Source organism: Heptranchias perlo, unplaced genomic scaffold (genome assembly GCF_035084215.1).
Source record: "Heptranchias perlo isolate sHepPer1 unplaced genomic scaffold, sHepPer1.hap1 HAP1_SCAFFOLD_73, whole genome shotgun sequence".
Classification (NCBI taxonomy): Eukaryota; Metazoa; Chordata; class Chondrichthyes; order Hexanchiformes; family Hexanchidae; genus Heptranchias; species Heptranchias perlo.
The window spans coordinates 1,646,242-1,657,012 of record NW_027139761.1 but is presented as its reverse complement, the minus strand read 5'-3'; the positions used below and the strand labels follow the sequence as shown (position 1 = coordinate 1,657,012).

Below are 10,771 nucleotides of genomic sequence, written 5' to 3'. Positions count from 1 at the left end.
CAGATAGAAGACATTTACTATCCTGTTCTTGCAGCCATTGGAACTTCTGGTAAGCGATTATCTCCAGCTGTTAATGTTGTATATCGGTATCAACTCTGCTGCTGTACTTGATATTTTATTTCTACCTGCATCTTTTACACAGCCGCCTCTTCTGTCCTATCAGTTGAATGATGAAATGCCCTAAGCGAGTGCTCTTTCTGTCTTGTAGCAATTGCATTATTATTTGTAATGATCTTTTTGACAGTTGTGATGAAAGGTCTTCGGCTTGAAACATTAACTATGTTTCTGTCTCCACATATGCTGCCTGACCTGCTGAGCTACTCCAGCATTTTTTGTTTTTATTTCAGATTTCCAGCACCCGCAGTATTTTGCTTTTTTGTATCAAGCCTGGCATTGTTGCTGGAATATTATCTGTGCTGAATGTATAGGAATCAGCTATCTGGGGTAAGAGCTGGTATTAGACCATTGGGAGCGGTTAACAGTTTCATATTGTGCATCAAAAGTGTCTTGGAATATTTTTTCATTAATGTGTTTTCAGAGATTGATCATAAGATAGCTCACGGTCTCAGTGTTACAAGGAGGCAACGCAATGTCAGCTCCCCCCCAGAACATGCTTCAGTTTAACTGGGATTTCAATGTATTTATTGGTTATCACTATTATGAAATATTATTCTATTATTTTTGTGTCTGACGTTGCCTCAGATGTCTGGCTACTGAACTGAGTTTGCTGCTGACTCTTTCACATCTCATTCTCTGCTTCACTTTCGATTAATTGATTGGCTGTCACTGGACTGCATTGTGAAATGAAATGTTTTGACGTTATGTTGTATCAGTTTGCACTGTATCTGTTCGAATCTGGAGTACTTCGATTTATCTGTAGATTATAAGTCGGAGTGATAACGTTGGCCTTTTATTCTTTGAACAATGCCGCTACCTATCACTGTATTTGATAATTACAGGAGAAGAAATCTCAATTATTGTGAGATCTGTCTGGAAGAGGCGATCCATTCTGTTTATTCCATGCAATATAGAGGAAGTGAACAGCGTAGGTGAACAGGTGGAGACTTGGGTGATCTGTAGAAACATTAAACTATTCACAGAGGCTTCACCATTTTATAAATTGACACTAAAAATAGGATCGTTGGAACACGGGACTGGTGAGCAGAATGCAGGCGCAGGATGATCGGATTTCATCGGATATGAAAAGTGGCTTTGAGAAAGAGAGTACAAACAGTGCGGAGAGCTAGAGAGGAGCGATAGAGAAAGCGACTGAGAAGCAAAGCGAGAGGGAGGGGAGATGGAACGCGAGGAAAGAGAGAGAGAGAGACAAGGCTGAGAGAGAGAGCGAGAGAGAGAGAGAGCGGCAGCGGTGTAAACAATTCATGGAATGAACTGCTGAAATTTCCAGTACAATTATGAGGAGGAAATGTTACTTGAAGGTGTTGTTAGAATGTTGTCATATTGTGAGAGTTTAAATGTACTCTCGCCGGCTGTGTTTGTGGCTATCAGATCCTCAGTCTGTTTAAGTGAATGTTCCTTTTACTTATTTACTGAATGAATACACAAACATAATTGAAATGTATTTAAAGAATAGAATCAGTGTTTTCTTGATCGTAATAAACTATTAGGTACTGTATTCTAAAAGTTATGTGTCAGCTTAATTCAATAAAGAACGAGGTGATTTAATCAATATATTTTGATTTAATTTTAATTGAACGTGCAAAGTAAATTTATTGCACACATTATGTACCCCACGAGCTTTTCCTTGACACCAATAACCACAGACATGAACAGGTTAATTTATTAATTGCGTTGTGCTTCTGGGGCCAATAGATTGAAATACATCCAACATTCTGCTGCAGTCTCTCCCTGTGAATCCCAGTCTCTCCGCCCACTGCACTGAATCCTCTGTCTCCACATCCGTTGCTTCAGTTGACCCACTTTAGTAAACCATCTGATCCTGATTCCCCTCCAGCTCCTCCTTTTCCTTGTCTCCCTCCCAATCTCATTCACTGGCTCGGTCTCCAGCTGCCTTTCCAATTTAGTGCCAGCCCCTGTCAGCTCTCTTAATCCAAATCAATAAACCAGCTGCACCGCCACCTGTCCCCTCACCTTCGCTCTCTTTCCCGCCCACCTGGAGCCCAAATCCAGCTTTAATACGGTGGATTCCCGCTCGGTCGGACCCCTTCTCCCGTCCCCACCGGCACTGCGCCCTCACTCAGCCCTCCCAATGGATCCAGTTCTCATTTTATTCACTTTGTGTATCGATCTCCCGATTCATTACTGCTCATTGTGTTTAAAACATCTCTCTGCTCGAAAACGCTGCCCAGGGCAATGAATCATTTTCCAACTTTTCATGCAGCAACAAAGGTGGAAATTTCATCGCCGATCCTCTCAAACTGCTGCTTTGGTAGTAATTTCTCTGCATTCTTTCCTCTCTCTCAGTTAACTTGATGGCGATTGTGATCCTGTCCCGAGGAAAGTGCGGTCTCTCCAAATGTATCAGTCGCTACCTGATGGGAATGGCAGTGGCCGATCTCCTGGTCGTTGTCTCTGATGTGATATTGAGGCAGATTGGTTGGAATTATTTCTCATTTTCATTCCTGAACATTAATCCCGTATGTCGTCTCATTTACTTCCTGGTTTATTCATCCACAGATGTTTCTGTCTGGCTCACAGTCGCTTTTACCTTTGATCGATTTGTGGCCATTTGTTGTGAGAAGATGAAAACAAAATATTGCGCGGAGAAAACGGCGGCTGTGGTTCTCGGAACAGTGAGTGTGCTGAGCTGTTCAGTGTGTGTCCCCTGGTACTTTCCATATGAACCTGAAAAGATCGTCGACAATGTTCCCTGGTTTTGTATCCTGAAAACGATTTTCTTTACTTCCCCCGCATGGGCCGCATTTGACATGTTTCACCGCATTTTAACCCCTTGTGCTCCGTTCATTCTGATTTTGCTGCTCAATGTTCTGACGGTCAGGCGCATTTTATTGTCCAGTCGAGTTCGCAGGGGACTCCGTGGCCGCAGTAATGGAGAGAATCACAAGGATCCAGAGATGGAGAACCGAAAGAAATCCATCATTTTACTCTTCAGTATATCGGGCAGTTTTATATTGTTATGGGTGGGCCGGGTTGTGTATAACATTTATGTGCGAATTGCAGGCAGTCGATACTATTATTCCTACACTGACTCTGTTTATATCGTACAATCCACAACTGGAATGTTGCAACTTCTCAGTTCCTGCACAAACACTTGTATTTATGTCCTCACCCTGACTAAATTCAGAGAGGAACTGAAGAACATCGTGACATACCCACTCAATCTAATTGTTAAATTAGTGAAATCATAAAAAGAGCTGAAGGGTTTCAAGCACCAGAACTAAATCCCATTTCACACTCCATCCCCTACACTTCCCCAGGACGGAAAGTACATCTTATATTAGCAGCACAACGCAATGAAATGATCTTCAGTCTGGTTCTGACATATTTCGTTGATAATCTTACCAATTGAGGCAGGAATTGCTCTGCAGACATATGAATTTTTCCTCAAAAAGGCAGCACTGAAGAGCTCAGCTGGACTTCAACTAAATGGCCGACCTGCACCTGCATCAAAATGGGCAAACTGGCCAATCACAGTCACGGCCGTGGGCCTGATCAGAACGAGGTGCACTCCAGCTAAATGGAGAGACAGAAGGATCGAGGGTGAGAGAGAGAGAGAGAGAGAGAGAGAGATCGGGAAAGGAGACAGAGAAAACATACAATATATAGAGAGACAGATAGGAGCAGAGCGAACAGAAGAACAAAGGAAGAGAGAAACAAAGGGAGTTAAACAAAGAGAAAGAAAGAGAGAAACACAGAAAACGAGGGAGAGTGTGAAACGGAGAGAGACAAACCAAGGGAGAAAAAACGGAGAGAACATAGGAAAATAGAAACAGGAGTAGACAATTCAGCCCAACAAGCCTTTTCGGCCATTCAATTAGATCATGTCTTGGTTCCGTATCTCTTAATACCCTAAATTAGATCACCACTTAATCTTCTATAATCAATGGAATACAAGCGTCGTCTATTCAATGTGTTCTCATCATTTAACCATTTGAGTCCTGGCATCATTCTGGTGAATCTGGGCTGCTCTCCATCCGAAGCCAACATATTCTTCCTGAGGTGCGGTGCCCAGAACTGAAAGCAGTGCTCCAGATGCAGTCTTACCTGGGCTTTAAACAACTGTAGCATACGGGATCTTTGGATTTATAAACAGAGGCATAGAGTACAAAAACAGGAAATTAGGCTAAAACGTTATAAATTAATTGTTATGCCCAACTGGTGAATTGTTTCCAAATCTGGGCACTGGAAAGGTGTCAATGCCTTTTAGAGGTTGCAGAGATTTACTAGAATGGTGCCAGTGATGTGGGGCATCAGTTATGTGGAGAGACTTGAGAAGTTGGGGTTGTTCTCCTTAGAGCAGAGAAAAATAAGAGGAGATTTAATGGAAGTGTTCAAAATTGTGCAGGGCTTTGATAGAGTAAATAAGGAGAAACAGTTTCCAGTGGCAGAGAGGTCAGTAACCAGAGTTCACAGATTGGCGTTCGTTAGCAAAAGAACCTGAGGCGAGATGAGGTGAGTTTTTTTTTTACACAGCGAGTTGTTATGATCTGAAATGTACGGCCTTAAAGATGGTGGATGCAGATTTAACAATAACTTTCAAAAGAGAATTGCATAATGCTTCAAGGAGAAAATGTTTTCAGGACATTGGGGAAAGGGCAGGGTAGCGGTTCTAATTGGATAGCTCTTTCAAAGAGCCGTAGCAGGCACAATTGGCCAAATGGCCTCCCTCTGTGCGATATCATTCCATGATTCCATAGTTCTAACTTCAACCACTTTGTATTCCAGCCTCCTTGAGGTAGAGGCTAACATTCGATTCGCATTTTTGATTATTTTTTTGTAAAATAAGAGAGAAACATAACATGGAGAGAGAGAGAGAGAGGGAGAGAGAGATCCTCTGGATCATTTACTGTAGAACTTCCAGCTATAGTATTCCCTTCAGCTGCTCTTGGAAAGTGACAGTGAGAGAGAGAAGCGAGAGAGATAACGTGAAAAAAGGGAAGGAAGCTATAGTTACAGCTGCAAAGACACAGCAAGCGGCAGACTGAAGGGGGAACTGAGAGAGAGGACGAGTCAAAATAGAGAGAAAGAAAACAGCTAGAAACAGATAAAGAAGAGAAAGGTATTAAGACAGATCGATCAACAGAAAATGCGAGACAGTACTGAACAGTAGAAAGGGGCAGAGAGGCATCGACAGAAATAACAAGGTAAAGAAAGAAAAACACGTGAAAGACTAATTAAAACACAACGAGGCAGAGGGCGAGAGATATAGATAAAGAAACTGCCAGACATAGAGACAGTCAGACAGAGAAAAGTGATAGACAGGAAGAGAAAGCAAGAGAGAAACAAAAAAAGTCAGAGGCAGAGAAAAGGGAAAGCGAACAGTGAAAGAGAGAAGTGAAAGAAAGGCAGAGAGCGCGCGCACATATGGAACAATGACAGTTATACATTAAAGAGAGACAGGAAATGAATAACACAGATTACCATTAAAAGGGACGGTGAGTGTGTGTGAGCGAGAGGGAAAAGGGAGAGAGATGGGTACACAGATGGAGAAATATACTGAGGAGCAGAGACAAAGTTCGATGGAGGGTGAGTGAGAGATGAGGGGAAATAAAGAAATGGATTAAGAAAGGGAGAGAAAATAAAACAGAGAGCAGAGAGAGGCGGGAGAAGAGACAGAGACACAGAGAGAAATCAGGTAGAGATAACAGAAGTCAAGCACACAGAAAAATGACAGAGAGAAAGAAGCAGTGATATAGTCAGAAAAAGTCAAGCAAAGAGAATTTAAATACAAAGAAAGAGGGAGAGCCTGAGCATAACAGTCAGAAACAGATACGTCGTGAAACAAAGAATAAAGTGATCAATTTTTGGGCGACATATGTACAATGCAAAGATTCCTTTTAAAAGTTGCATTGAAGTCAATGGAAATAAAAATCACTATAGATGTAGAACGGGCTGCAGATTCGCTATCTCCCGTTCTGCAGTATAGCACAAAATCAAAATTACCCCCGGAGAGTACATACAGAAAGCACTGAATAATTTAAAAACTAATTATTATCAGCCTGAAGTGTGTGAGTGCTGACTGGCAGAACAGCAGCAGATGAAGCAGGCGAGACAGTTAATGTTTTTTCTGGAGTAACGTTCTCTTCGATTTAATTTTGACAATTGTAAAGTTGATGCCTGGAGACTGCACAATAAAGTCACTCAGTCTTGTGTAACTGACCCTGCCCATTACTTACTGCATGAGTTTTCCCAACTGTTCGGTACAATGTGTAATTTTCCCAGTGACCTGCTGTATTTTGTAATAAATCACAATATACTCTTACCCTTCTGTTGTGTTACTAAATTGGACAGGGTCCCGCAGCACTGCCCCCCCCTCTTTCTTTTATTGTTACAAATATTGTTATTGTTTCAGATTATATAAAATTTGATGAAAAAGATATATAAGCTGAATCAGATTTCAGAACTACATTAAGGTTTAACCTAATTTTATTCAGATTTATGAAATAAAAGTGTATTCGCATTCTCTACAGATAATGACGGATACACCTTTCCCTCAGAGTGATCGATCTCTCCCTCTCCATAAACATTATTTCGAAGTAAATCATTTCGCTCCATTTACTCTTTACTGTAGTTAATATGTCAAGAGTTTAATTCCATCTCTGCCCTGCAGTATTCTGTGTTAAACTCTTGCCAGTGCCATTTTAAGAAAGTTTTCAATCCCGTTTAGTTTAAGCCTTTTATTTCGTGCAGTCAGAGATTTAACAGGAACATTCATTTAACCCACTCCGCGTCTCTCACCTTAACAACCAATGACTGACATGTTTGCTTCACCGAGACTTAACAGTCGGCCTCATCTTACACTTTACATCCAACTACAAGTGGGTCTACCAGCCTGCACCAAAACGAGATAAATTCACATATACATCTGATGGCCAACGGTCAATGTCTGTCCCCCTCTGAACAAAGCTGGAAAAACCACACCAGGCTCTCAGCCTGAACACCGAGACCTGCTCACTCCGTGTTTAGAGGGAATTAATTTCTCAAAACCTTATCTTAAAGTAACGTTCACTGGCTGGAAATGTCAGGTTGAGAATATTTTCCTGTTATATTAATGGCATTGGAGCGGAGGAGCAGATGGAAGGTGCTCTTCAACCGGGAGGTTTGAAAGGAGGTGAATGAGGAAGGGGTCGAATAGGGAAGGGAACGAATGGGTAAGGGAGCAACTGGGGAAGGGGTGAATGGGGAAGGGGAAAAGAGGAAGATGGAGAATGGGGAAGGGGGCGATCCAGGTACAGCTCACACGCAGGTTCAGGAATCCCACTCCTGACAGATTCACTTGTACAAACCTTGTTTAGATTCAGTGAATTGGAATTTAATTCAATCCTCATCTGCACTCCGCTCTGTCAGTTCAGGACTTTATTTAAACCGATACTTGGAGCTCTGTTTTACAGGGTACCGGCTGTTTAAGCATTTCTCAGTCCCACTATTCCCATTAACAACACTTTTTGCAGCTAAATTCTGCTTAATTCAAATTGCCCTGGAATTGGGAAATTTCTCCTGGGGACTGGGGAATTGATTTGGTTTTCGGTCAACCCTCAAATCCACAAAGTTATTTTCACTGCTGCTGCACACGATTAAAGGAAGGGACCGATCCAGTGATAATCAATACATATCAGTGATAGACACCGTTGTTGAATATGTGATCTCAACACTCATATTCGAATGACGTACCCATGTGCACTTTAACCTTTTTATGTTCGTTGTTGAAATGGTGCGTTGAAACGGGAGCGGGCAGATAGGCCGTTGGACGGGAGTACAGTTCAAAATACAGAAATGTAAACGGGAGGAGACCAGTGAAAGGAAGTACAGACTGAATGAGAGTGAAGGTATGGAAGGATGAAAGGGCGCAGATACTCACATCTTTAACATTCATCCTATTACAGTTTGAGAGCTGTTAGTAATTGGGGCCAACAAAAAATAATCGACAAGATCACTCCCCGTGAATCTCAGCAGTGCCCTTCGCGGTATTGATGCGGTCGGGGCAGTTTATGTGAGGTCAGTTATCTGCATTGTTGGCGCCACACCTACGGTGCAAATCCGGGTCACGGCACAGCTTGTTTTGCTCTCTGCGATACACGCTAATAGAACGCAACGAGAAATCAATATTTACGACATGAAAAAAAGAAGTTTTGTGGATGCGAAAGTCCGCCGACTCTTTTACATCCGAGCACTCTCATGTGTCTCTGCTGGATGATCCTAAATTCAGACCCGCCGCTTCTTCCAGCTTTTTCTTCCTTCCACAATCATGGTCCATTTCATTGACACTTTCCTGCGGCCTTTCCTACTCTAATATTTACTCTCACATTCTTAAGCTTTTAGTTTGCTCTACAGCGACCGTTGTTCCTCGGCGGCACATGTCCCGTTCGCACCAATGTTCATTTGTGCCTTGAGACCAGTCGATACATTTCGATCTTCGTGACTGTTCCAGAGACAAGCACTAAGAAAGCAGGGCAGGCATTCGGAAGGACAGCGGCATACTTTTCCGTGAAATTTCCATGGGGTATCTTGTGACACGGGGGATGTTAACTGAAGAACTGGGTTTTGTTTTCATGGTCATTGGCGCTTTTCCCCGAGCAGTTGATGTGCGGGAGAGACGGGCGGCGCGACATAGCTGTGAATGACGGCTTAAAGATGCACATTTGGCAATCTGTGCGGTGCAGTAAGATCGGAAATGTTCCGCTTGATCTTAATAGGTCTGTGGAAATGTCCAATTGAACAGGAATGAAGAGAAATGAAAAGAGCGGCAATGGTGAAAAAGTGTCCATTACAGGAAGTTGGCCGTGAGCGAAAGGTCCTTTGAATGTCCGTCGCTGAGGGGATTTTGTTCGGAAGCGACAGACTTCAAAGCGCGTTCGGAAAGTGAAGTGCGAGCTTCATCCTTGCGTCAAATTAGGTGTTTTCAGAAAAACAGCCATTGTGAATTCACAAAAATGAAAACAGAAAATGCTGGAAACACTCAGCAGGTCAGGCAGCACCTGTGGAGAAAGAACCAAAGGTAATGTTTCAGCTCTATGACCTTTTTCATCAAAAATGAATATACTGTAATGTCGGAGAAGTCGCTGAGCTTTCTGAGTTGATGGAATCAATCTTTTAATTATGTGGGTTCGAATCCCACCTCAGCCACAATTTACACAGCTGTTTATTTTGGCCGCCTCACTTCTTCTTTCCGAAGAAGTGCTTTTCCGCATTGCTGACTTACATCTGCTGCACAAATCAACAAAGTATGAATTGCCACCCAAACTGTTTCTTGCACGGAGGTGTTGGGAGTGTAAGGGGTGATCGAGGTGAAGTATCAATCAAAGTGCACAAGGTCCCCCTGGTAAACGAAGTGTCTCTTGTGGTCAGCATAAGATAAAGGATATGCCGATAATTATGAATTCCTTCTTTGCATCACACTAGGATTTATTATCAGGGAAAGTAGATGAGCAGGACGATTTACGTCACGCTCCGATTGCTTTGCATCGCCCCCGACACATAGAATAGAATCATCGAAAGGTTACAGCACGTAAAGAGGCCATTCGCTACAGTAAGATCAATCCAGATCGACCCCCGCCCTTTCCCAGTAGCCCTGTATTTTTTTCGTTTCAGATACTTACCCAGTTCCCGTTTGAAGGCCATGATCGAATCTGCCTCCATCGCCCCCTCGGGCAGTGCATTCCAGATCCTAATCACTCGCTGTGTAAAAAAGTTTTTCCTCATGTCATCTTTGGTTCTTTTGTCAAACACTTTAAATCTTTGTCCTCTGGTCCTCGACCCTTCCACCAATGGCAACAGTTTCTCTGTATCTACTCTGTCTGGACCCTTCATGATTTTGAATATCTCTATCAAATCTCCTCACAACCGTCTTTGTTCCAAGGAGAATAACCCCAGCTTCTCCAGTCTACCCATGTAACGAAAACCCCTCATCCCTGGAATCTTTACAGTAAATCGCTTCTGTGGGTGATTCGGAATTATCATCGCCGAATCCCCCACCATTAACACCCTGGAGGTCACCATTGACCGGAAACTTAACTGGACCAGCCACATAAATACTATGGCTGCAAGAGCAGGTCAGAGGCTGGATATTCTGCGCCGAGTGACTCACCTTCTGACTCCCCAAAGCCGTTCCACCATCTACAAGGCTCACGTCAGGAGTGTGATGGAATATTCATGTGATGGTCATCGAACTGAAACGCTATTTCTGTATCGAAAGTTTCTGCCTGACCTGCTGAGGATATCCACATTTATTGTTATTTTTTATTTCAGATTGGCAACATCGCCAGTATTTTCACTTTGAATAAAAGGGCTTTCATAGGTGTTTGCATTTGACGAGGTGGCGGAGAGGTTAAGGCGATGGACTGTTAATCTATTGTGCGCTGCACGCGTGGGTTCGAATCCCATCCTCGTCGTTATTTTGTTTCTCTCATTCAGTCGAAACGGCAGACGGAGGTTTTTGCATTGTTTAATGAAATCAGCAACAGTTCCAAACACGAAGGTTTTGAGATTGTAAGCTCGCGAAGTATCAAAGTGTACTGTGGTATCATTGTAAAAGGAGTAAATCTTATGGCCAACGTAAGAGTACCATAATTTTAATTTATGTCCGGATCATTCCGTCTCTGTCTGTTACAAA

General features: G+C 42.7%; 1 non-coding gene across 1 annotated transcript; it reads left to right on the top strand.

Annotated features, from left to right (window-relative positions):
- Nucleotides 1-10,468: 10,468 nt before the first annotated feature.
- trnan-guu (transfer RNA asparagine (anticodon GUU)) lies at nt 10,469-10,550 on the top strand. Its single transcript has one exon. It is a non-coding gene; the product is annotated as a tRNA-Asn (tRNA).
- The last annotated feature ends 221 nt before the right edge of the window (nt 10,551-10,771 follow it).